The 27,455-nt window shown below is 43.0% G+C and overlaps 1 long non-coding RNA gene across 3 annotated transcripts in view; it reads left to right on the top strand.

Moving 5' to 3' along the window:
- LOC138761081 (uncharacterized) overlaps positions 1–27,455 on the top strand; it is a 104,956-nt gene that overhangs the window by 34,582 nt on the left and 42,919 nt on the right. For 2 of the 3 annotated variants that reach the window (XR_011356103.1, XR_011356104.1), the window contains one exon: positions 6,508–6,832. The exons of the other annotated variant lie outside the window; for it this stretch is intronic. This is a non-coding gene — a long non-coding RNA (uncharacterized lncRNA). Of the gene's footprint in view, positions 1–6,507; positions 6,833–27,455 lie in introns of those variants that run through there. 3 annotated transcript variants of the gene reach the window in all.

Below are 27,455 nucleotides of genomic sequence, written 5' to 3'. Positions count from 1 at the left end.
TTCTGACCGTGTCAGCCTTTGACACCAAGACAAGTCTATCCGAGACCAGGTTGAACAATCTGATGTTGACCAGGTGGGCTGCAGCTGTGCTCCAACTGCAGGATTGCTGAGTGGCACATAGCTTTGCATCCTCTACCTTCTCAATCAGGAGTCCAGAGGAGCTGTCCAGTCTGCTGTCAACACCGCGTGGAACATTCTGCTACATCAGTGTTGCAGTTGAAGTCACTGGCCAGAACGACTGGTCTGAATGTCACCAGCAATAGCGGGAGCTGCTGGAAGACGGCCAGCCTCTCCCTCTGCATGGGCGAGGCAAACCCATTGATCAGCCGGGGCTGGGGTGGACAGCCTCTGCCCTGATCCCAGTCTCCCGGAGCAGTGAGGCGATGGCCTCTACCCTGCTCTCGGTCTCCCTGAGCTGTGGGTTGCAATTCTTTCTACTCCTGAGGAGTTTGCTGCCGCAGCCATCCTTATGAAGCTGATGGAGATGGGCTTACTGTCGGATGGCATGTTAGGTTGGTCCCCCAATAATGCATGGATCAACCCCTGCAGCTCGCACAAAGCAATCTCCTCTACTCAGCTGTCCTCCTCTTCTTGCTTCTTCCTTCTCAGTGCTACAGCTTCTCGCATATCCAGTTGGTCAGCTCGTTTTGATCAATGTCTCCCCCCTCCCCCCTCCCCCCCCCCCCCCCACTCCCTGCAGGGTTCAGTCTTTAGCAGTGAAAGGGGAGAGAAAGTGTATCAGAGTGTCATTATTACATTAAGTTTGCTGTAATTTCTCAACCTCATGTGATGACGTTTCAATAAGGTATAGGGAATTCTGCTTTTATTTCGTATAATCTCTAACCAGGACTTTTGAACAACCAGAAGTAATTAAATTTCTAGCCTGTTATGCATACAGTTAGTAGTGGTGTAAGAGGGGGTGGGGAGATACCAGTCCTACTGATTTTGAATTAATGCCTTGAGAAAGGGATTCCCATTACAACAGCAGCCAAAAGATACAGCTACATGTGCCGTTCAATTCTAATTGCCAGCTGTTATAAAGAAGTATTATTCTCATCAATCACAGAGAGCAGTTTTACAGTACACACTGTCTGATTCAGCTTTGGGTCTGCAAATTGGAGCATCCCTTCAAAGTGCAGTGAGTTCAGGGAATAACTTAAGTACTGTACTGTGAACAGTGAGATAATTGCACGGAATAAATAAGTGCTTTGAACACGTCTGTGAGGAGATGTTTGAGTCCCAATTTCCATTTATTTTAAAAAAAGTGAAATGAGTTCAAGCGCAAAGTACTAATTTTACCTCTCAGTTCCCCTGAAATCCTCCAGAGTTTGTTTAACTGATAGTTCTTTCATAACATAAATATTGCAAAATATTCATCTGCTCTATTCTTGGCTTGAAGAGATAAAAAATACATGACACATGAAGACTGACCTCCTCCTTTCAAAATCTTGCCCTCGGTACTTATCCCAAAGTAACCTTTCCCTTTACTCAGTGCTTTGCCAGCACTACTATAATATTGCCTTCTCCCTGAATATTTTGTATATTTCCTAATCTTCGAGCCTCTTGCATTGGAAACTCTTCCTCCCAGATTGTACTCTCTGGGTAATCATGTCCTGCTGCAATGGTGCATTTGTATCCCTCTATCCAATCTCCCCTCATTCTTCTAGGCTCCAGGGAATAAAGTCCTAACCTGTTTAACCTTTCCCTCTAACTCAGTTCCTGAAGTCCGGGCAACCTCCCAGTAAATCTTCTTTCAATCTTATTTATATCTTTCCTGTACTGTAGTTAGGTGACCAAAACTGCACCCGATACTCCAAATTTGGACTCATCTATATCTTGTACAACTTTGCCATAACAGGCCAGCTCCTATACTCAATTATTTGATTTATGAAGGCCAATATGCTAAAAGTTCTCTTTACAACCCTATCCACCTGAGATGCCACTTTCAGGGAATTATGTATCAGTACACCCATGTCCTTCTGTTCTACCGCACTCCTCAGAGCCCTACCATTTACTGTGTATGTCTTTTCTTAGTTTGTCATTCCAAAATGCAACACCTCAACTTGCCTGCTTTCAATTCCATCTGCCACTTTTCAGCCCATTTTTCTAGCTGGTCCAGATCCCTCTGCAAGCTTTGATAACCTTCCTCATTGTCTACTCTACCTCCAATTGTGCGTCATCTTCATTGCTTTAGGAATCTATTCTCCATCCTGAACATTGCATTCTTTCCCTGCAATGGTGTGGGTTTTCCACTAATGCTTCAATGTCCCAAAAATGTCCCAGCTCTTGTCAACCAGCTCTTTGTATGTTTAAGTCTAAAAAAGAATTGAAGAGGGATGCATGTGCATGTGAAAGAGAGTATGTAGTAGAGCTGAAAAAAGAAGTAAGAGAAGGGTAGTAATGGGACTGGTTAACAGGTCAAGAGCTGAATGGGAGAGAAAGAATTGGGATAGGTTGACTGGTTCTGATGTCAAGCATGGTGAACCAAGTGATGTCATTTGATGCTGTTCAGTTAATGAGAATCATTAAAGCTATGTGGACCAAATGCGGGCAAATGGGACTAGCTTTGGTAGACAACTAGACCAGCAAGGACAAGTTGGGCTGAAGGGGCACTTTCCATGTTCTATAATTCTATGTCCTCCATAAATAAGCCGAGAGGTTGGGATCAAACCTGTTCATTCAACATGTGCAGAATGATCACAGCTGGTTTAGTCAGGTGTGGTGTTGTCTGATGTGAAGAAGTCTAAAGAAATGCAAATTAATAATCTGGATAGTAAAAAATAATGAATTTGTATTGTTTTTCCAGCCAAAGTGCATTAGAAGCAATTAAATACCTTTCCGAATTGCTTTCACTGATGTGAGAAAATCATCAGCCTATCTGAATAGGATAGAGATCAGGTAGTCTCTTACCATGGTACTGACTGAGGGATAGATATCGGCTGAGAGATGCTGGAATGATCTCCATCTTTGCTCAGAACAATGCCATGTGATCACATGCATCCACCTGAGAACACTCCAGTTCCGTAACTCATCTGAAGGTGGGCAGTTTACTTCTGCACAAAGTTTATAAAGGAGTAAATAAGCTGAGAAACAGTAAGTACAAGGCATTAAAAAGCAAGAGCAGGATGTAGGAGAGGCCGTTCATTATGAAATTGCGCGTAAAACCATCAGAACAAGACCATAAGATTCAAGATCAGTAGGCCATTCAGCTCACCATTCCATCATGAGCTGATCCATTCTCCCACTCAGCCCCACTCCCCTGCCTTCTCCCCATAGCCTTTAATATCATGTCTATTTAGATATCAATCTGTCTTAAATACACCAACTACAACCTCCACAGTTGCCCCTAGTAGCAAATTCCAGAGGTTTACCACTCCCTGGCTCAATAAATTCCTCCCCATATCTGTTTTAAATAGACACACTTCAATACTGAGCTCGTGCCTTCTTGTCCTAGACTTGCCTCGAATGGGAAATGTTTGCCACATCTACTCCATCCAGGCCATTCAACATTCAAAATGCTTCTATGAGGACCCCCTCATTCTTCTGAACTACAAGCAGTATAATCAAAGATTCATAAAATATTCCTCACATGCTAAACCCTTCATTCCACAACCATATGAACAAATATTCTCTGAACCCTCTTCAATGCTAGCACCTCCTTTCTTAAATAAGGATCATAGAACTGTATATCTGGTATATTATTTTGGCCTGGAACTGTGTATGTTTGGTCGAGTCTGGGTGGATTACTGCCCATGGACAGACTTGACTCGATTGGTGATGGCCTTGGACAGGATTTTGTTGTCAATATTGACAATGATAAGGGTCTCCGATTCTTGATATCCTCTTTCTCCCCTTTTGTTTGAAGATGAGGTGATGATACCCTGGTGTCTGCCAGGAGCATAACATTGTATACTCCCAGAAGATCCGGGCTTACCCAGTCCCACAGAGCTGTGTAAAACTCAGCTGGTAAGCTGTCACTTCTGGGAGTCTTACTTGACCCAAAGGAATGGAGGGAGTCTGTCAGCTCTCTTAGGGTAATTGGCTGGTTCCCCCCTGTCAAGATCTCACAGGATTTTAGCTGTAAGGAGCGGGGAACAGGCACTAATTCACTTGGGCCGCATTTACTTGTGACTTTGTGAGGTGGGGTCTGTGCCGTTAACATAGACCGACTGCAGGAGGGGCAATGCATGTTCGGAGAACAGGAACCAGGGGCAGAGGGGGATGACTCAGACGCCTGGAGCTCAGGTTCACCGCTGGAACAAACACGAAGGCCGTGCAGCTACAGAGGTTACGGCAGTGCAGGAGACGGCGGTATTGGAAGAGGTGCAGGGTCCACGGACACTTGGTGTCTCCGTAGGGACTCTCTTGCTTTTCTTTCTTATCTTGCGGTGACCCTGTGGCAGTGACGCTTCTTTGTGTGTCTTAATAGAGCATATGGTTGAAAACAAACTTTGTGTACTTGACAATAAAGGAATCTTCAATCTGAAGAGAAGCGGCAATGTCAGTGGAAACAGGTACGCTCAGGGAGAGCGTGATGCCAATACAGAAGGTAACAGGAGACAGGACAGCTATAGTGGCTGTGGATGATGCTGTTACTGGGACAATGATTTTGATTTGTCTGTAAAAATCCTAGAAATCTCAGATGAATATTGTCATTTAATTTAATTTAGGAATACAGTACAATAACAGGCCCTTTCAGCACACGAGCCTGCACTGCCCATAAACACCATGAGATCAATGGATCTACTGACCGTGTAGATCTTTGGAATGTGGGAGGAAACTGGAACACTTGGACAAAACTAATAGGGACACAGGGAGAATGTGCAAATTCCTGACAGACAATCGTAGATTCAAACCCAGGTTGGTGATACTGCAATAGTGTTATGCCAACTATACTGACGAGACTAACCTTTTCACCTGTTGCTGGCTTACTGTGTTGTTTTCCATGAATGTTAAAATTAGAAATGACGACAGTAGCATGCAAGTCACGGTATTTCTGTACACGTGACAATTTGGGTGGCACAGTTAGCGCATCGCCATTACAGCGCCAGCAACCCAGGTTCAAATCTGCGGCTGCCTGTGAGTAGATTGCATGTTCTGTGTCTGCGGGGTTTCCTCACACGTTCCAAAGATGTACAGGGCCAGAAGGTTCATTGTTCACATCAGTGTATTTGAGCGGCGTGGGCTGAAAGGGCTTTTTTTTTTAACTGTGCTGTGTCTTTTTGTTTAAAAAAAATAATTTAATGACAAACAATTTTGCAACTTATTTAACCACCATGAGATGGTGCTGTTGTGAAAGCACATCACTTGCAATGATGAATGCAGATTGACCACAGCATTTTGCTACTCTTTGTCAGAGCTGCCCCACTCCCCACATGTCGATTGAGCATATTGTGAATGTCGAACATTCTCAATTTCAGATTTCAAGCATGATGCTTCCCCATAGCCCCTTGTGGTCTGGATCCCTCTGACCTCGCTGCTGAAAAGACAAATTGGCCCTTCAGCCCTAATCATACGTGCCAACTGAATTGCCCACCTGTACTAACCACATTTGCTTGCATCTGTCCCAAATCCATCAAAACCTTCTCTATCTGTATTCCCTCTAAAGGTTTCAATTGTAACCATATTTACTATTTTCTTTGACAACTTGTTCAATATGCTATCACCCTTTGTACAGAAAAAGTTGCCAGTCAGGTCCCTTTTAACTCTTTCATCTCTCTCCTGAAATTGGACAATGTTACTGACATGTCAACTAATCCCTGTGTCAGTGTAACTTGTGGTGTTTAGACTGCAGGCATGTAATGGCACAATCAAGGAATTTTGCTGGTACGTGGGCAGTCTAAAAAGAAATGTGCAGGAATTTTGAGTCAATTTCTGCACCGCGATTTATCCTGCAGGATCCCTTCTACTTTTTGGGGGAAGCCTGCAGTTCAAATCGCACAACAAAACTCACCTCATGAATTTGACGTCCAGCTGATGACGCGCTCAGCATGCATCAACCATTTAACTCTTCTGCCTGTTTGCCTTCTTGGATGCAGACATTAATGCAGATATTAGTTTCAGACGCAGGCCACGCTGCTCCAAGTACAAGCACCGGGACCAGCATGCACTGGAACTTGCAGTCTAAATAGGCATGCAGTGTAAATGACCACAAGATGAGTAATTGTGTTAATTTTTTTTTCTGTGATTTTTTTTTCCCCCATCACTGCAGTCTTAAAAAAGACTTCCAATAAAGGGCTTGCCTGCAGTCAGGGTTTTGTTTGTATCTCAAGCTGAAAATGCCTCAAGGGCTTAATATCATCACACAGCACTGTAAAACCACAGCAAATGATAGCTACTCCAGAAATATGTTTATGGCAAAAGGAGAGATGCGAGAAATAGTAGATGACTGAACAAGCAAGGAACTGATCACACTAACCATCCAAGACTCTCATATTTATGAATTTAAAAAAATATTTAATTATTTGCAAATATGAATACTTGTGTCTTTTTTGTTTTAAAATGCAGGTTCTATTCTCAAAGACCCCCGCACCCCCTCACCACCATCACCACTTTGCTCTTCCACTGCCACACACGACTACCCTCTTCACTCTGCTACCATTGGGGAAAAAGGTACAGGAGCCTAAAGACGAACACTCAATGGCACAAGGACAGCTTCTTCCCCGCTGCCATTAGATTCCTGAATAATCAATGAACCAAAGACACTGGCTTACTTTTTGTGCATTATAGTAATGTAGGATAGTAATAATGTGAATGCTTGCCCACTGATGCTGCTACAGGACACCGAATTTCATGGCTTACTCATGACAATAAATCCTGATTCTGATTCCTATATTGTTTATCTATAAGCATGTTATGTCTGGTTGTGTGTCTGCGTGTTTTGCACCGAGGACTGGAGATTGCTGTTTCTTTGGATTGTACTTGTACAATCAGATGACAATAAAGATGACTTGAGATGCTGGAATCTGGAGATAATCTGTAGGAAATCAGTGGGCCAGGCAGGGATATGGGGAGTTGATGTTTTGGCCTGAGAAACTTCATTGGAGATATTCCCTTCTTTCCCAATGCCCTCTACTCAGTGATTCCTTCATCCTTCCCATTGTTCAATCATTGCAAGATCAGCTTGACCTTTATCATTTGGCTGGATGATTTTATAATATTTTGGATTAGGGTGAAAGGGAAATAAAATTTCTACAGCATCTTCCTTGACACCAACATGGCTTCCTTCAAGTCCAATCAATGGAGAAATGTTTGAAATGTAAGCGTGGCAGGTAGCATATGGAGAACAAGATCTCACATCCAATGGTATCACCTGATACCCACCCATTCCTGTACATCTGACCATTTCCCCCTTTAATCATCTAGTGATCAACTGGGCCAGACCCTCCAGTTTACTGTAGTATAAAGTCCACCATGTGTAGAAACTCTTGCTCTTTTGCTCTTCTGTCCTGTGACAAACCCTGCTTCATTCCAGGTCGTGAACTGTGGATAACACTGGAGAAGATATTGGTAAGGTGTGCACTACATAGGTACTGGGGCTGTTAGATAGTACTAGAGCCATGCTCAATTTAGACAAGGAATGGTAGTGTATTACAATCCTGTACACAGTTGCTAGTATCAGTAGTGTTAAGTTCAATATGAGTGGGTTGTACTGTGCTTGTATAAGAGTAAGTAGTTGCTAGCATTGGTAGAGTTAAGTCCAATGTGACTGATTATACTGTGTTTTGTGATTGAGAGTACTACAACCAGTGTTGTCTGTATTCTGTGATTTCCTCTTTTTTGCACTTTCTGCTTATTCCTTGAAGAAGGGCTCAGGCCTGAAACATCAGAAATATATCTTTGTCTCCTACTTCTATGGACACTAAAAGACCAGCTGAGTTCCTCCAGCATTTTGGTGTGTTTTTACGAGTGTGAGTTATCCCTGTTGTGATCCCCTTATGTGTGTTTTAATGAAGATCCTTCCTGTGTTCAGTCAGTGTCCAAGCTCATTGCTCTTTGAACCCACCGAACCTTTCCCTTCCCACGCAACATTTGCTTCCTGGGTGCTTGGGTTGAGGGAGTCTCTGAGTGGGTGCAAAATTATCTTAAAGGGGAGGGTGAACAGCCAGAGGTCGTGGTACACTTTGGAACCAATGACATAGGCAGGAGTGGGGTAGAAGTCCTTCAAAGTATGTATAGGGAGTTAGAAAAGAGGCTGAAGAGCAGGACTTCCAAGGTGGTAATCCCTGTGCCATGAGCTAGAGAAGATAGCAAAAACAAATGAGTGGCTGTGGAGATGATGCATGGGTCAGGATTTCAAGTTCTTGGATCATTGGAACCTTTTCTAGGGAAGGGGTGTCCTGCACAAGTGCAACAAGTTACACCTGAACTCCAGGTTATCCAATCTCCTGACAGGGAGGTTTGGTAATAATGTTGGGGAAAGGTTTAAAGTAAATTTGCAGGGGGTGGGAACCAGATTGAAGAATCAGTGGTTAGTGCACAAGTAGAGACAGTTGGTAGGGGGTTTGTGTGGAAGGGCCGGCAGTTAGTGCAAAATTACAGCCATGAGGATGAGTTGCAATGCTTCAGGGATAGTGTCAAATTTAACAAATAAAGGGCTGAAGGTTTTGTATTTAGATGCACACAGTATAAGAAATAAAGTAGTACAGTTATAGATTGGCAAGTATGATGCAATGGCCATCACAGATTCGTAGCTAAAAATGGATGCCAATGAAAGCTGAATGTCCGAGGATACACAGTGTATTGAAAGGTTAGGCAGGTAAGCAGAGGGGATTGTGTTGCTCTATTGGTAAGGAACAAAATTAAATCTTTAGAAAGAGGTGATATAGGATCAGAAGAAACAGAATCATTATGGGTTGAGTTAAGAAATGGCAAGGGTGAAAAGATTCTGCTGGATGTTGTGTACAGACTAACATGCAGTAGCTAGAATTTGGACAACAAATTGCAACAACAGATAGAAAAGGTGTGTCAAAAGGGCAATGTTATGGTAGCCATGGGTGATTTTAATATGCCATTAGATTGGGAAAACCAGGTTGGGACAGGTTCGAGAGAAAGAGACATTGTAGAATGCTTACAATATGGCTTTTTAGTGCAGCTTGTTGATGAGCCCACAAGGGGATCTGCTGTACTGGATTTGGTGTCGTGTAATGCACCAGAGTTTAGAGTAAAGGAACCATTAGGGGGTAGTGATCACAATACGTTTGAATTCTATTTGAGATTTAACAAGGAGAAACTAAAGTTAATATTTAATTGGAGTAAAGGAAATAAGAGTGGCGTGAGAGAGGCCTTTGCCAAAGTCGATTGGAAGGGGGCACAAGTAGGGAAGATGGCAGAAGAGCAAAGAATGGAGTTTCTGCAAGAAATGGAGAGGGCAGTATAAATACATACCAAAAAAAAATGGAAAAATGTCACAACTGTGGCTGATAAGGGAAGTCAAAAGCAATGTGAAAGAAAAACAGAGGTTGTACAAGGTAGCAAAAATTAGTGGGAAGATAGAGGATTGAGAAGTTTTTTTAATACTGACAGAAGGTAACCAAAAATTCATAAGGTAGGAAAAATTCATAAAAAGTATAAATGTAGGCGAGCAAATAATATCAAAGAGGATACAAAAAGCTTCTTCAAGTATACAAAGAATAAAAGGGAGATGAGAATAGATATAAGACAACTAGAAAATTAAGCTGGAGAAATAATAATGGGAGACAAGGAATTGGCAGAGGAGCTAAATGAATATTTTGCATCTGTCATCACTGTGGAAGACATTAGCAGTATGCCAGATGTCAAAGGGTATCAGGGAAGCAAGTGAGTGCAATTGCTATTTTAAGGGAAAGATGAATGGTTTAAGGGTGGATATGTCTCTGGGATTAGATGGATTGCATCCTTGAATACTGAGAGAAATAGCAGTAGGGATTGTGGAGGCATTGGTAATGATCTTTCAGGAATCACTAGATTCTGGTATGGTTCTGGAGCACTGGAAAATCACAAATTCAGGGGGTGGTAGGTGCGCGGAGGCAGCAGAAAGGAAATTCGACTGCTTAGCACGATGTCAGTTGTTGGGAAGATGTTAGAATCGATTGTAAAGGATGAAGTCACAGAATATTGGGAGACACATGACAGGTTAGACAAAAGCCAGCCTGGTTTCCTGAAGGGAAAAACTTGCCTGATCTTTAAGGAGGTTACAAGCAGGCTGAATAAGGAAGATACAATGGATGTTGGATATTTAGATTTTCACAAGGCATTGACAAGGTGCCAAACATGAGGCTACTTAATGAGATAAGAGCCCATGGTAGAACAAGAAACATACTCGCGTGGATAGAGCATTGGCTGATTGTCAGGAAGCAGAGCTGGAATACAAGGATCATATTCTGATTGGCTGCCAGGTGCCAGTGATATTGGGGCCACTTCCTTTTATGTTATATATTAATGATTTGGATTATGGAATGAATGGCTTTACAGACAAGTTTGTGGATGATATAAAGGTAGGTGGAGGAAGCACAGAGGCTGTAGAAGGATTTAGACAGATTAGGAGAGTGGGTAGAGAAGTGGTAAATGAAATATAATGTTGGAAAGTGTACAGTCATGCACTTTGGTAGAAAAAATAAATAACCTTAAAGTATTTTATTTTCAGTCACATTCTTTGAAAACATTTAACTATCACTGCATCTGTAGGTTCCTCCCTCTCCACAGAGCTGCCCTAAAGATGAACAGAAACATTATAGATCAGTGGTTCTCAACCTTTTTCTTTCCATTCACGTACTACTTTAAGTAATCCCTATGTCATCAGTGCTCTGTGATTGGTAAGGGATTGTTTAAGGTGGTATGTGAGTGGGAAGGGAAGGTTGAGAATCACTGCTCTAGACCCAATTGTTACTGAAATATTTTGCTTGAGAAAAAATGTCATTGGCCCATTTCCTTTTGAGTTATGAAACCATGAACATAACAAGTCAATTAGGAATAATTTTCAAACTTTTTCTTTTCACCCACATACCACTTTAAGCAATCCCTTACTAATCTAGAGCACCTATGGTATAGGGAATACAAAGTGGTATATGAGTGGAAATAAAAGGGTTGAGAACCACTGTTAAAGATAATTAACACCCCCCTCACCCAAGTTTACAGATAAAGCTCTGACTGGGGCGACAGAAGGAATAACAGATTTCCCCTCCATTTTCATACTCGCTGTAATGGCCAGGGTGGCATTCCCCCCCACCATTGCCTTTGTGCATTTTCCAACTGTAATAGTTAGGGACAAGTGTTATAACCGCATTCTTGTCTTCCAAGGATGCAAAAGTATTCCTAGCCACAAGGGTCATTGAAGTCATTGGGCCAGCATGACTCCCTGTGGGACCAGGATCTTTTGGAAGAGGGGTCTGCATATTTACAAAAAAGCTCGAACACTGTATGAAGCAATGGTCCACAACAGGAGAAGACAGGTCTCATGTTGATTGAAGTCGTGCTAAGTCAGTCCTCTTCTGAGCACATTATCCTGTATTTCACACATCAAAATGAGATTCTGAGATGTGAGTCCTTTATTTGCATGATGAGATAGCTGAGCGATGACTAGAAATCCCTATAAGCTTTACTAACTGGCTCCGTGGCAATCTGCCAAAACCTCCCGAAGGAGAGGCCGAGGTTCCCAGGCCATCAAGATGCTGCAGAAAAGTCAACAAATGACCACCAAGTTAATCAATGAACCACCGATGGTCACAAATGTTAAACTTGTAATGAGCAAATTAGATGAAAGATAGTTCCAAGTTGCACAGTGGAATAAATCATCCACCCTGACAAACTGCCAACTAATGGCTTGACTGAGTAGATGGAGACAGCAGAGCTTGACTTACAAGCAGCAGACTTCTTCTGAAGAAGAAGTCTGCCCGAATACTTCCAAACCACATACACAAAACCTTCTTTTGATTCAAATCCCATTTCTGCCTTTTAAATTATTCAGCTTTCTCCAACTTCCCTGCAACGCAGACTGTGACTTCTGCACTGCCGCTCTCACCATGTGACACTCCCTCAGCACCACGCATCCCAGAGTGTGACAGTCCCTTAGTACTGCCCATCCCACAGTGCAGCACCCTTTCATCTGTGCCAGCCCAATCTCTTCTTTACGTCTCTGGAGAACCCATTATAGTTTAGTTATGGGGAGTGAATTCCCATCCTTATGAAGGTAATTCACAATATTTTCCTAAGGAACAGTATGTTTTCTTCCAGTATCAGCAAAACCAAGGCTTGACAGATATGTGACTATCCCTTGATCATTAATCCTATTAATATGATGACCATTAATGCAGAGAAGTTCCAAAATTGTAAGGATTTTAAGTCAGTTCACAGCTAATATGATGGAGACTGAGCCTATGCTCAGAAGTTAAATGTGGCGCAGCAGTTAATGCCATTGCCCCAGAGCTGGAGGGACCCATGATCTATCCTTACCTCCAGTTCTTTCTGTGGAGTTCAAATGTCCTCCTGTGATCTAATTCCCTTCCACTTCCCAAAGATAGATCAATTTGCCACTGTAAATTTCCCTAAGATGCAGGAAAGTGGTGATTGGATGGGCATGTGTGTCAAAGCGTAAGTGGTAACCCTAACCCTACTGGGAAATGGGGAAAGAGAATGGAATTGATGGGATTGTTCTGGTGGGGGGGTGGGGGGGGGTTGCAACATGGATTGAATGGCATTCTTCTGGACTGTAAATTGGGAATTGTTACAGAGCTGGACGTCATGGAGATCAACTGGAGTTGGATTAAAATAGCATGGGGTAGAGAGGCAGAGGGGTTTAGAGAGGGGCAGAGATCAGGCTGTCATTGATGGGGGGGGGGAACTAACAATAGAAAGGAGGATTTGGAGAAAGATTATTGAACCGTTTTCAGCTCTCCAAGCTTGAGGCAATGGAGTGCTTCAGCAGGGAATGACTGCACAAATGGTCATTTCTGACCTCAATTGTTTCCTTTATAATAAGAGCACCAGTATTTTAATCTCACTAATGCTTGTCAAATCCATTTTTCCCAACTTCTGTTACTTCTGTCAGCTTTGCAAGAAGCTTTCTCTTTAAGCACAGTGCTGGAAAAGTCGACTGTGTTAGAAAAGAGGGAAGCAGTGTGACAAGAGCCCTTTCATTGTCTTCCAGTAAGCCCACACAGCACAGCACTCAATTACATTTCATCTCTAAAGGTAAGTCACTGTGATCATGGCAACTAAACTGCCTGTGACCTCTTAGTTCCACTTCAGAGTCTGCCACATAGCTCACCATCCATTCCTGACAGGTTCTGTGTTCAGCGATACCAGTGCCTCTGCACGAACACATTAATTGGGACTCTGTTACTCTATTTTAAAAATAAAAGTCACCCAACCTCCCTTTCATTGAAATTATTTGAAGAGCTTTCCAGATACAAGTGTGTTGACAGGTCTGGGGAGAATAATTGTCCTCTGTGCATTAAAACATTGAATTTGAGTATTTACAGCATCAATTCCCTTGAGTCACCCTCCTGGTGACAACCCATCAGAATCAACGGCCTTCTCTAGAGATAAATCAGTCTCTGCTGCCAACAAAAGAAATTAAATCTGGGAGAAGAAGTGGTTTGCTTTCAACTTTCCAAAGGAAAAAAATGTGTGGCTTGAATAACCAAACGTGATGTTTACTGACTGATTTAGAGGGGTCAACGTGACACCAGAAAGGAAGTGAAATGTTCATCATTGGATTGATCTCTTGAGGGGAGGAAATCCATTGACTCAGCCTGGGCTGATTATAATTGACTCAGGATCCACTATGTGCCCTTGACTTTAAAGTGACTCCCCATCCCCTTCTCGAGGTTGATTGAGCTGAGAAATAAATGCTGGGCTTTCGGTGGCACGCTTAGCATAGCAGTAGCACATTACTGCATTTCCTGCGTTCAAATCTGGTGCCGTCTTGAAGGAGTTTGTACATTCTCCTTGAGACCTGCATGGGTTTTGGTTTCTTCTTACCCTCCAGAAGGTAAGGGATTGATAAGTTCATTGAGTGCAATTGGGTGGCATGGGTTTCATTGGCCGGAAGGGCCTTTTATTGTGCTGCATTGATAAAATCTAAAGAAAAAATTTCCAGTGATGTCCGGAACCTAAAAAATAAATGCCTCCTGAGTTTGGGTTACATTCTTAGGTGGTTTTCATTGTGTGAGAGTTGAGATTTATCCTGTCTTCCTTCTCTTTCTGATTACTGAACTGAAAGTCAAGTGCTTTGCTTGTTGAGTAGCAGTGTGGCCTTCAGCAATTTGTGTTGAAGTATAAATCAATGAACTGAAAGCTTGTTCAGCAACTATATTTCCAGTGGTTAGAATCATTGCAATGAAGCAGAAGGGGAGGCTGTTTATCCTTTCCACCCAGGTTGATGTGAGACTTTACAGTACACAAAATTGGTAGAGAAACTCAGCAGGCATTTAGCATCCACAGGAGGTGAAAGCCAGTCAATGTTTTGGGCCCTCGCCCTTTGTCGGGAATCGGTGCCTGAATAAAATGGTGGGGGAGGAAGGTGATGAGGAGGAGGAGGAGGAGCACAGGCTAACAGATGGGAGGGTAGCAGAGAAAGGAGCTGTTCTGATGGGGGGGGGGGGGGGCAGAGGGGTTTCCAAATTCCTGACAAAGGGCTCAGATCTGAAATGCTAGTAAGTTACTCGTTACGCTCAAAGGATGCTGTGCGACATTTGTGTATTACACTCTGCAGATTTTCTTTTTTAACTCCTGACGTGAGAGCTTGCTGACTGACTGAAGTCCCTCCTTCCTTTTCCTCATTCCCTTTCAAACTTCCTCCTTTCAGGTAGCATCCTGGAAAGGTTACTCAGGATTTCTGTATAATTTCCCCCATTTGGACGTTGTGACTGACACCATTTTTTTTATTCATGGACATTTCATGACCAAAATTATTTGGTGTTCACTGAGAACAATGATGGGTAATTGCAGTGTTCAGGGATGGGATCAGTCTGGAATCAAATAGAATCCTATTTGCGTTAAGGTGGCAAATTTCCTTTTTGAAGGGTGGAACTGTGAAATACTGAAGGGAGTAGGTTAAAGGAGAGGTAGGGAGTGCAGGTTTCTTACACTGAGAGTGGTAGGTACATGGGGAGGTGCAGCACACTTGAAAGAGGGGTAGGAACTAAGTGGTGACAGATGGGATTAGTTTACACTGGCATCATGGTCAGTGCGGACATAGTGGGCTGAATGCATTGTTCCCATGCTCTACTCCTCTTTGTTGAATTAAATAAAATTAGAAGGAGATGTGTGTGAGGTAGGGAGTAGTTGTGGAGTAGGTTCGGCACTACATTGTGGGTTGAAGGATCTGTACTGTGCCATACATAATATTGTATGTTCTATGCAAAATTCTCCATCTGCCCATGGGACAGAAATGCATGTTTCTAGGTTATTAAAGTCCAAGCCTTGGTCTGGTGGCTGATTATTGCACCTCAGTAACCTTCCAGTTATACAATCCTACCCCCCTCGCTCTGCCTCTTATGTTCAGAATAGGTTCAATGAGTTCAAAGAGAATCAAGGCTGGGCACGTTATTAACAAACAGTGGTCTTTATTTACACATAGGGGAATTCACAAAAGGGCACACACTTACACTCACTAACCCAGAATAGTACACAAATAACTACACATCAGCTGCAAATAAATCTCTGCTAAACATTTTCAACTCCTGATTGGGAATGCAAAGGTTAAACACACAATACCCACCACCCCTCTCTATCTCTGGCAATTACAGCACACTAATAAACAATAATTACAATGAACAAGTATATGAAATGAATCTGGTCTCCAGCATTGCCCGCAACTTGATATTCAGGACAGACCCATCGCTGTTGGCTCTCCCAAGTTGCCCGTGGTCTCTATGCAGTAGCAAGAACAGAGGGAGAAAGAAAAACTCCATGTGTTGCTTTTTCAATCCAAAGCTTGTCCACATGATCTACCCAGTCCAACTGTGCATCAGCCTCACAGGTGGGGCAGCTCTAACCCTTGATTAGCAGGTGAGGTGACTTCTGACTAGGTTCCAGCCGGAGGTCACAAGACCCTCTGCAATCCACACTATAGCCTCATAGTTGTATCTTGTTCCATAGACTTCTTTGTCATTGGGTGGTTCCCTGGGCCAGTTCCAGACTATTTTGCACCCTAGGGAAGCTTCCATTTTCAAAAACAGATGTTTTATAGAAAAAATGAAAAGAACAAAACTTGAAACTGCTAAATTTATTTTAAATTGCAAGAATAAATAATACATTGATCTTTGATTATCTTTCTCAAATACAAAAGAAAATATTTTGGCACACAATCATATTGAACTAATGGGCACTCAGTAGAATACGCACCTCTGCCAAGGGTAACACAACATTAAAACCTTTTACTTCATACAGGTTTAAGTCTATATACCTTCCATTGTCCATTTTTTTTCCACAAGAATGATGCAGTATGAAAATGCCCCTTTGGCCCATCAAGTTTGCTCTGACTTTCCCGTAACCATTTTTACCTATTCCCTTTTTTTATTTTCCCACAATTCTATCATTTCCCCCCAGATTCTACATCTCACTTACACACTGCAGCAATAGCCAATAATTTACCTGCCCACATCTTGGAGATTCGAGAGGAAATTGAAGCATCCAGAGGAAGCTCACATGGTCACAGGGAGAATGTGAAAACTGCACACAGACGGGGCCAGAGTTCAGGGCAGAAGCCAGGTCGCTGGAGTTGTGAGGTGGTAGCTCTATTAATTGCACCAAGGTGATACTGCATCAACTACAGCAATAATAAAGTTGGTTACATGTCTCTTTAAGAACTGCCTGGAAGGAGAGTTTCTCCATACAACAACAGTGAAAACTTGCAATACATTGATAGAGAACCCTGAACAAAATATATCTATATAATTTCAGCACGGCTTTACACATGGAAATTCAAGAATGCTTTTCTGTTCGTCTGCCTTTTGAGGTTCTCATGTTTTATGAAACTTTGACAACTAGGATAAACAAAATCATTGATATAACAACAAAAAATAGCTTGAAGTAATTGCGGAGTTGATTTCTTGTAAGAATTTATTTATTTTTATTTCTCATCTATGAATATTGATAGTTATTCTGCTATTAGAAACCAGCTGTCCTGAGCTATCCTTAATGGGTTTCCCTGGACCATCTTGGTCTCAAATCTGCTTGTTTCCTCTTCTCATTAATTATGATCCTCTAATAAGGGGCTAGTTGTGGACCGACCAACTTTTCTTGATGAAATGTTAATAAATTGCTCAAACCAATGTTATAATTATTGGAAAAATAAATGTAAATATCGCACTTATTCAAACAGTCAAAGACACATTTAGGCTTACACAAGACTCCCTCGGCAGTCAGCCTACAGGTGCATACCAGAGCTCCCAACACCAACTTCAGACTTTCTCATCCTACCATCGCATACACACACCCTGGACGGTTGGCCGAGGGGACAGGGGAAGGTTCGGAGTGTGACTCTGGGCATCGGGAGCTCCGGTGTAGGTTGAGGAGATGGTTCTGAATCGGGCATTAGGAGCTCCCGGATCCGGTGACCAGGGCTCCCGATGCCTGACACTGAAGGCCAAATCCTCCCCTCAGCAGTTGGCCTACAGGCACGCACCTAAGCTCCTGATGCTGACTCCAAACCCTCCCCTCGGCAGCCGGCCTACAGGCGCGCACTGGAGCTTCCAATGTCAACTCCAAATCCTACCCTGAGCCTACCTGAACTGTGGGGAACAATTTGCTCTCTTCAACAGCACCCCCCTCTGAAGTCTGCACCCTAGGTGGTTCCCTAGTTGTACCTGGCTGTACCTCAGAGTAGTTATTTTAAGTAAAGTCTGCAAATATTTGTTTCCAAGTCATCAAGGCTAACCTCAGAGAAGTATTATTATTAATTGTCTTTACTCTGAGGCGCATTTTACAATTGGTGATTTTCTTTGGAATTGCGAATGTGCTCTGCTATCAATCACCTCAATCTTCAATTATTTTTCCTGTGTTTTCCTTGAATGCAGTGCTCTAAAAAAGATGATTTGTATTTGAGTTAAGAATTGTGCTTTTATTGGACCAGATCTTATTTTCACCAACCAAAGAAGTACAAAGCTGCTGATGTCTGCAGTTTGATCAATAAAATTGCCCGATTTATTATCTGAGTGATTGACAGTGCAACGAGTGAGATATTCCACCTTGAGTATAGCCATCAGCATCACCACAGTTTATATAAAAGCATACATCTGTGCAAATATTTATCCTGTCAAAAGCTCTGAGGGGTTTTTAAAACCTGTTTGATCAGGGATTTGATCTGCCCTTCAAATTATTTGAAAGAACCAACCTTTACTCAGAGAAAGTGTTCTTTTGTGTGAGGTTTAAATGCTAAATTCCTTTCATTTGTGTTTAAAGACTCAATTGTGGTGTTCTCTGTGAAAGTACAGGTTGATGAAATACGTCAATTGTGTGAGCACTCCAAAACAGTTAATCACCAACTTTGAAGAAACAAGCTATTGATTGCACTTATGTATCTCTAAACAGAACCATAAAGGATGATGCAGTGCTGTGGGAGCTATTGGACCTCTTGTGCCTGGATAAATTCTTTGGTGGAGCTTCCTAATTTGGAACTTGCGCTTTTCTCATCACTTTGTAAATACTATTCATCTGCCTGTTTATCTCAGTTCTCTTTAGAAAGCAGTAAGCAAATCTACTTCCACCAGTCACTGCAGTTCTTAAAAACTCCATTGCAGGGAAAGATCTTGCCTTATTCATCTCAGTTCCTTTACTGCATGCAGTCTTGGTCAGTTAATGGTCATTCAAATTGGTTGGTGTAGCGGTTAGTACAAGACTATTGCAGCGCCAGCTGTTTGTATTTCCTCTGGGTGTTCCAATTCCCTCCAATGTTTCAATTGTGTTCAGGGTTAGAAAGATAATTGGTCACATAGGTTTAATTGGGTGACATGGTATCCTGGACAGAAGGGCCTGTAAATTAAGAAATAAAATCAAGTTAAAATAGCATCTGGAATATATTTCTGTCCTGAAATGTACTTCATTTATTTTTTATGCATATTTATATATTTCTCACTTTTATCTTATGCTGTTTGGCATATCAGATCTATGCCGGCTCTCAGGACAGTCTCATCAATGCAAGGGGAGTCAAGGACAGTATAAAAATAAAAGAGAAGTATAAGATAGCAAAGATGAGCAGGACGCCAGAGGGTTGGGAAACTTAAAGAGCAACAGAGGATAACTAAAAAAGCAATATGGTGGAGAGGGGTGGGGATGGGGGAAGATGAGGTATGAAGGTAAGCTAACCAAGAATATAAAGGAGGAAAATAAAAGCTTTTTTAGGTATATGAAGAGGAAAAAATTAGTTAAGATCAAAGTTGGGCCCTTGAAGTCAGAAATGTGTGAAATTAGAAATAGAATTAAAAAAAAAAAGAAAAATCCACGGACAACCAAACAAGAAAATTAATGGTTAAAACACTATATAAAGAAATCTCAAAAAGTGCTGAATAAAAATATTTCCCTCCACCATACGGGTCATGGCTCCTGGCACGATATGGCACATATTGGTTCGGGCAAGCAAGGAAGAACATCCAACCCTCCCCTAAGGGGAAGAATTAATGAATTACACATTAGGAAATAATAAATCACCCTCTGCTTCCACATCCACATTAACTTGATGTTCATCAATTAAGGATGTTTTCATCTGAGATTCCGCCTCATACTGAGACTCTTTTTGACAGTTTACAATCTCTGCTTTCTCTGGTGTTATTTGGATCCGCAGCACCTCTCTTTGAACTTCTCACTGAGAAACTCAACAATTCCTGCTGCTCTTACTTAATAGTAGGAAGTAATTCTGCAAATCCGTGCTTCTTCTTCATCCATAAAGAACGTAGGTCGTTCATTCACCTTCAATGTAGCTGGATTTCTAAAAATAAACCTATAGCCTTTCTGCCAAAGAATCACCTTCATTGGATTAAATTGTTTTCTTCTATCCACCACTGCTTTACTTGAAAGAAAATTTATTTCATTCAATAACCCGAGGTCCCATGTTCTGCCTAGCTTTCTGGACCACCATTCTTATATCTTGAATACACAGACATTTAATCAATATAGCTCTAGGTTACTGATTTGGCAGTGGCTTCCTCCTTAAAGCTCTGAGCCCTTATTCAATTCCATTTGGAAAATTTTCTCCCCCAAGATTCCAGGAATCCATTTTTGAAAAAATTCCACAGGGCCGTCTCTTCATTCAAAATCTTCTTTAAGGCCAACAATCTTAACATTAGTCCACCTACTTTGATTTTCCAACATATCCATAATTTCTTTCCTCTGTTTTTCCCAGAGTATATCTGAATTTTCAATTCTATCATTATGAATATTGTAAGGTAAAACATCATGAGATGGGAATGTGTAAGGAGTTACCCTGTGCAGGGCTGTAACAAGATGTGAATGCATCCTTGTACTTACAAGATAAGAGAGACATTGATGGATTGAGAGGCAGGAAGCTAGCAGGGAAAGGATAGCAACAGTTTTAGTCATTGGACAAGTAATGATATGATGATGTTCTAAGCACGTATCCAAGGGTATAAAAAAATCACCATTTTGCTGATAACGGCAGAATGCATTCTCCAACTAACATTGTTAGTTGCAAGTGTTACAATCCGGTAATAAAGAACAAAGAACCCTGATTTCGACTCAGTCTGGTGTTTGTCTCACTCATTCATGAACAAAGCAGACCTAACAATATCCATATTGTTTTTAACTCTCTGCAGATCCAAATCAACTCTTTGAACTGTTGCTTTATCTTCCTTCACCTCTGAAGCACAGCTCAATATTTTCACATTTAACCTCCTCCATATCAGATCTAACATCTCTAATATTACTTGGTATTGACCCATTATTAGTAAGTAAAGATCCTTCATATTTTGTTTTTTTCCCCCCAAAACCCAAAGCCCCCTGGTATTTTCTCTCCATCTTCTTGATCAACTTCATCTTGATCTGATTCTTCATGATCTCCCTTCTTCTCTTGATCACCAACTGTCAAAACTGCAGGTACTCCTGACAGTTCTCGTATGTCCGGTATATCAGTCTGCAGTTCCTTCACTCCACCAGCACTACTGGGGATGGCGCTATGGAATGACCAATGCAAAACTTTCCTCTTCAGGCCTGCATGGAAATAAGCCTTCATGCATGCACATAATATTAGTATATTCTGAATCGACCCAGCACCATCTTTCCCAGTGTCCTCAGGAGGTGGCGCTAGTTTGGCTGGAATTAAGCATTCAACTCGCGAGTCTTTCATGGGGTCTTTGGAACGTGAGGCCCAGGCTCCAACTATAAGGTAGGCTGTTCTTCCTCAATTTTTAAAAAAAGTATCGTTATTCATGATGTTCTTTTCTCTAGCTGCCATGTCCAAGAGCTTCTTGGTAGACTCCAGAGGATTTTTAATATATTTTAAATGTAAAATAAATTTTTAATTTGGGCTCAATATTTTAATCCCCTGGGAGAGTTGTGAGTCCACCTCCTTCCCCTACCCCATTACGCTCCGCCTCCACCCCCCCACCCCCAATTTTCTTTTTAACCTCTTTTTAACCACTCGGTTGGAGTCCATAGAGACCTGGGAGAATAGGGTTGGAAGAGATTTTGATTTAGTATAATGGATGATAAAAATAAATTAATTTTTTTTAGTTTTAATGTTAATAGGATACATAGTACAATTAAAAGAAAAAAAAGAATATTGTTATATGAAAAAGATGAAGGCTGACGGACAAAGAACATTCTAAATTAAAAAGGAATTGGAGGACAAGTTATCATGAGACTGATGGGACTGAAGGCTGATAAATCCCCAGGGCCTGTTAGTCTGCATCCCAGAGTAATTAACGAGGCGGATCTAGAAATTTTGGGCACATTGATAATCATTTTCCTATGTTCTATAGATTCAGGATCAGTTTTTGCAGATTGGAGGTGATGCACCATCAATAATCACAAAAGTCTGAAGTTGTGAAACTATCAGCCTTTTATTAACTATAGACTGGAACACCCATCAATCTTATTGACTGATTGAGGGAGAATTGAATAGGGAGCATGCAAGGGGCTATGGTAGGATTGGTCTTGGGTGGCATGTCCAGTCAGCAGCAGCCAATCATAGCATAACAGTGATTTACCACATTCACCCTATCTGCTTAAGAAGAGTCCTGCGGGGTGAGAAAAAAAACAAGAGACAAATATACATACATACATTTTACAGATTAAGTCTATCAAGGGGTCTCCAAACAATGTGGTAATGGTTGGGGCGTTGCTGTCGCATCCTGAGCATCTTGTGGGGTTGGCCCCTGTCATCACCAGTTACAGTTTGTTGGGGGGGGGGGGGAGATGATGGGGTAAGGGAGTGTGGTGCTGGTGCATCATGGGTGATAACAGTAGCCATGGGTAGAGCGTGGTCAGCTGCAGGCTCAGTTACCCTTAATGTTGAAGTGGGGAAAGTGTCTGTTGGTGGTCAGTGCTGGTCGGAGGGCAGCATAGTCCCTGACACTGGCTTCCTAGGGAAAGCAAATATCTGTTCATGAGGTGTTTTGTTGGTGGCTGTACATAAAAGTGACCGGACAGAGTGGAGTGTGTCTGGGAGGACATCTTGCCATTGGGAGACTGGGAGGCCCTGTGACCTCAGTGCCAGGAGGATGGTTTTCCACACCGTGGCATTCTTCCTTTCCACTTGGCCATTTCCTCTAGGGTTGCAGCTGGTGGGGTCCTGCTTGTGGCGATGCCCCTACCTAGCAGGTACTGCTGCAGTTCACACTCATGAATGAGGTCCCCCGGTTGCTCTGGATGAAGCTGGGGTATCCAAAGAGTGTGAAGATATCATGGAGGGCCTTAATAACTGTGGCTGTGGTCATGTCCAGATGTGGGATGGCAAATGGGAAATGTGAGTAGTTGTCGATGATTGTAAGGAAGTAGAGATTCCGGTTGGAGGAGGGGAGAGGCCCCTTGAAATCAATGCTTAGGTGCTCGAAGTGGGGTGGGGGGGGGGGGTAGCTTTGATCACATGCACCTTGTCTGGTCAGTAGAATTACAGTTTGCATTCGGCGCAGACCTGGCAGATTTTAGTCATTGTCTGGACTTCAACAATGTAGGTTCTGAGCTTTAATAAAATGGAAAAAAAAGAGACAAATATACATACATACATTTTACTTCTGGGGTGAAGGAGGTTATTATGGAGGAGCTGCAGTCTGTGCATTTGGACACTGGCACAAGTCCCATGGGATAGAGTGTCTGTGTGCTTGTTAAGTTTGCCAGGCTGGTAGAGGATGTCATATTGTAAGTGGACAGTTCGATTCTCCACCAGAGGATCTTATCATTCTTGATTTTGCCCCTCTGCTTATTATTAAATATGAATACTACTGCACGCTGATCCGTGAGGAGGTGAATCATTTTTCCAGCGAGGTAGTGACTCTAGTGGTGTACTTTCTTCACGATGGCCTGGGTCTTCTTCTTGATGGAGGACTGATGAATTTCAAGGCCCTGGAGAGTGCGTGAGAAGGCAATGGGTGTGCCCATTTAGTTGAGTGTGGCAGCCAAGGCAAAGTTGGATGCATTGCTCTCCATTTGGAATGGTGTGGACTCGTCTATGGCATGCATGGTTGCCTTGATGATGTCGTCTTTGATAAGGTCAAATGCAGCTTGGGCCTCTGCCAGCAGGGAAAACATGGTGGCTTTGATCAATGGGCGAATCTTGTCCACATAGTTGGGGATTCATTGAGTGTAATATGAGAAGAACCCAAGGCATATCTTCAGTGCTTTAGCTCCAGTAACGGACGCATGTGGTCCAGGTCAGGGCCAATGATGCCGTTCTCGACGATGCAGCCGAGGATGGCTAGTCTTGCTGTCCAGAACACACATTTGTCCTTGTTATAAGTAAAGTTCAGGCATTTTGCTGCCCAGAGGAACTTGCAGAGATATGCATTATGATCTTGTAGGTTATGACTGCAGATGGTTACATTATCTAGATATGGGAAGGTGGTCTGTAGATTATAGTGGTCCACCATGCAGTCCATCACCCGCTGGAAGACAGAAACCCCATTTGTGATGATGGAAGGGATCCGGAGGAAGTGATAGAGGGGCCATCCACCTTAAATGCGATATACTGGTGGTCCTCTGGGTGGATTGGGAGCTGATGATACGCCGACTTGAGATCAATCGTGGACAATATCTGATAATGTGTGATCTGGGTGACCATATCAAATATGTGGGGAAGTGGGTACTGGTGCAAGCTGTGTGTATCAAATGATGGTCTGGCCGTAGTCTATGACCATTCTATTCTTTTCTTCATTCTTGACCACAACCACCTGGTTCCTCCAAGGGCTATTGTTGGCCTCGATAATGCCCTCGCCTAACAAGTGCTGAATCTCCGATTTAATGAACGCCTTGTCTGCGGCACAATACCATCTACTCCTGGTGGCCACTTGGGGTGAGGTTGGTGAACAGGTGGGGGGCGGGTTTGACCTTGAGGGTTGTGAGGCCACAGGTTGTATGCAGAGGGCCATCTGTGAATTGTTCATTGCAAACGATGAAGGGGGATGGGGCCCATCGAATTTCAGTTTCATTTTCTGAAGTTGGTATTGGAAATCCAGCCCCAGTAGCAAGGGGGCACAGAGTTGTGGCATGCCGAGTAGCCTGAAATGTTTGTAAACTATGCCTCCAATGGTCAGGGTCACTATGCAGGATTCATGGATGGACGCGAGTGATATCTTGTGTTTGGCAGGCCATACTTTAAGGGATCGGTGCTTAGTGGTATCAAGGTGGATAAAACCTTTTGTGCTCCCACTATCAATTAAGCAGTTGGTAACGTGCCCGTTTACCTGGTCATCTGTCATGGACCTGGTGAGTTTGTGTGGTGCACCTTGGTTCAGGGTAATGGAGGCCAGTATGGACTCACTCTCTGAGTCCAATGGGTGCTTACAATCCTGAGATAGCCATTCTCGACCCCAAGATGGCCAACCTCACTGTTCCCTCGTGGTGTCGTATGCTGGGAAGATGGCATTTGCTTTGCGGTCCAAAATGGCAGCCCCATGGCATCGCTGGTTCGTAGGGTAGATGGCGCCAATTGTGGTCTGAAGTGGCCACACGCAGCGCTGCTAGGTTTCCTAGATGGTTTGGGCTGGCAAACCTTGGCATAATGTCCCTTATTCCTGCACCTAGTGCATACCGCTTTCTTGGCAGGGCAGTTTTTCCTCAGGTGCTTACCCTGCCTGCAGAAGTAGCATTTGGGGTGATCACCCTCAACAGCGGTCAAGGTCAGGTCACTAGAGGAATGGGACAGTGTGAGCAACCAGTCACTCATGGCATGGGACAATCCTCTGACCCAGGATAGAGGGTCCCGCAGCAACCAAAAGACAGCTGAGTAATCATCCGAATTTTGGAGGGCCAACTCCAGTGACTCTGTAAGTTCATCCACCCTCTGTAGATCAAGTCTGCCTTATCTACCCGGAGTGGATACAGTCACATAAGCATCCTGGATGAGGTCCTCAGTGTTCTGGGTGGCTGTCACAGCCTTACAGTTACACGCTCTGCTTAGGCGCCGGAGGGTCTGCAGGTACCCAGCGCTTGATTCCCCAGGTTGCTGTATCCTGGTGGCCAGGAGGTGCCTGGTGTAGACCTCATTTACTAGGCCTTCAGGATGTAGCCTCCAGGTAAGTGTGGCATTGCTGATCATTGGGAATACTTGTACTTGAGGGCCGACTCATGTGAAGAGTAATCTCAGTCAGTTAGCATCCATAGTGATTACGTTCATGGTCGCCACCAAAAAGTCTTCAAAACAACGTAGCCAGAGTTTGAATGTATTTGAGGTGTCCAGCAATCAAGGGTTGATGTTGAGCTTTTCAGATTTCAGGCACTGTTCCATGCTTCTATTTGAAAAATATAGTGAAGGAAATTGATGCACCTTCAATAATCACAAAAGACAGGGATTGTGAAACTATCAGGCTTTTATTAACTATAGACTGGAACGGCCATCAACCTCATTGACTGATCGAGGCAGAGTTGAATCGGGTAGCATGCAAGGGACTGTGGGTAGGATCATCTTGATAGGTGTGTCCAGCTGGCAGCAGCCAATCATAGCATAACAGTGGTTTACCACAGGAGGGTAGCTAATATTATCCCACTTTAGGACAATAGGGAGAGAGAAAACAGGGAGTTTTCTCCACATCAGTTGTGGGGAAGATGCTGGAATCAATTATGTAAGATGAATTAGCAGTACATTTGGATAGCAGTAACAGGATTGGTCTGAGTCAGCATAGATTTACGAAGGGGAAATCATGCTTGACTAATCTGCAATTTTTTGTGGATTTAACTATGAAAATGAACAAGGGAGAGTCAGTGGATGTAGTGTACCTGGACTTTCAGAAAGTCTTTGATAAGGTCCCAAATAGGAGATTAGTGGTGGAAATTAGTGCACATAGTATTTGGGGGTAGGATACTGACTTGGATAGAAAATTGGTTGGCAGGCAGACAGGAAGCAAAGAGTAGGGATTAACGGGTCCTTTTCAGATTGGCAGGCAGTGACTAGTGGGGTACCGCAAGGCTCGATGCTGGGACCGCAGCTATTTACAACATACATTAATGATTTAGATGAAGGGATTAAAAGTAACATTAGCAAATTTGCAGATGACACAAAGCTGGGTGGTCATGTGAAATATGAGGAGGATGTTATGAGAATGCAGGGTGACTTGGACAGGTTGGGTGAGTGGGCAGATGCAGTTTAATGTGCATAAATGTGAGGTTATCCACTTTGGTGAAAAGAACAGGAAGACAGATTACTATCTGAATAGTGTCAAGTTAAGAAAAGGAAAGTACAGTGAGATCTGGATGTCCTTGTTCAACAGCCATTGAAAGCAAGCATGCAGATACAAGAGGCAGTGAAGAAAGCTAAAGGCATGTTAGCCTTCATAACAAGGAGAGTTGAGTATAGGAGCAAAGAGGTCCTTCTGTAGTTGTACAGGGCCCTGGTGAGACCACACCTGGAGTATTGTGTGCAGTTTTGGTCTCCAAGTTTGAGGAAGAAAATTCTTGCTATTGAGGGAGTGCAGTTTAGGTTCATAAGGTTAATTCCCGGTATGGCAGTGCAAGACAAATCTGAAAGGCTAGACTGTAGCTCTGGACTGCTTTATATACAAGGTCACCAGGATGACCTCTGGTGACCTAGTGGTGTAATTAGATATCACCACATTCACCCCCCTTAAAAAATTGTTATTCCCCGCACCCCCCCCCCCCCCACCCCCGTCCTCCTTCCCTTGTTTGTAAGTTCATGTCCAAAATTTTTGTGGTTTCTGTTGCCTTCTGGACCTCCTCGCTAGTGGTAATGGGGTTGGGAGTGCGGTCTGCCTTTCAGCCTTTCTTGGTGGAGGTATGGGAGTGGGAAGTACTAGATGGCCATGTGGCCGTATGGGCTGGGGATCCTCTTGTATGGGATTAGGTCCTGCCAT

The sequence above is a fragment of the Narcine bancroftii genome, chromosome 4, assembly GCF_036971445.1.
Source record: "Narcine bancroftii isolate sNarBan1 chromosome 4, sNarBan1.hap1, whole genome shotgun sequence".
Classification (NCBI taxonomy): Eukaryota; Metazoa; Chordata; class Chondrichthyes; order Torpediniformes; family Narcinidae; genus Narcine; species Narcine bancroftii.
This window is presented reverse-complemented; position numbering and strand designations above follow the sequence as displayed.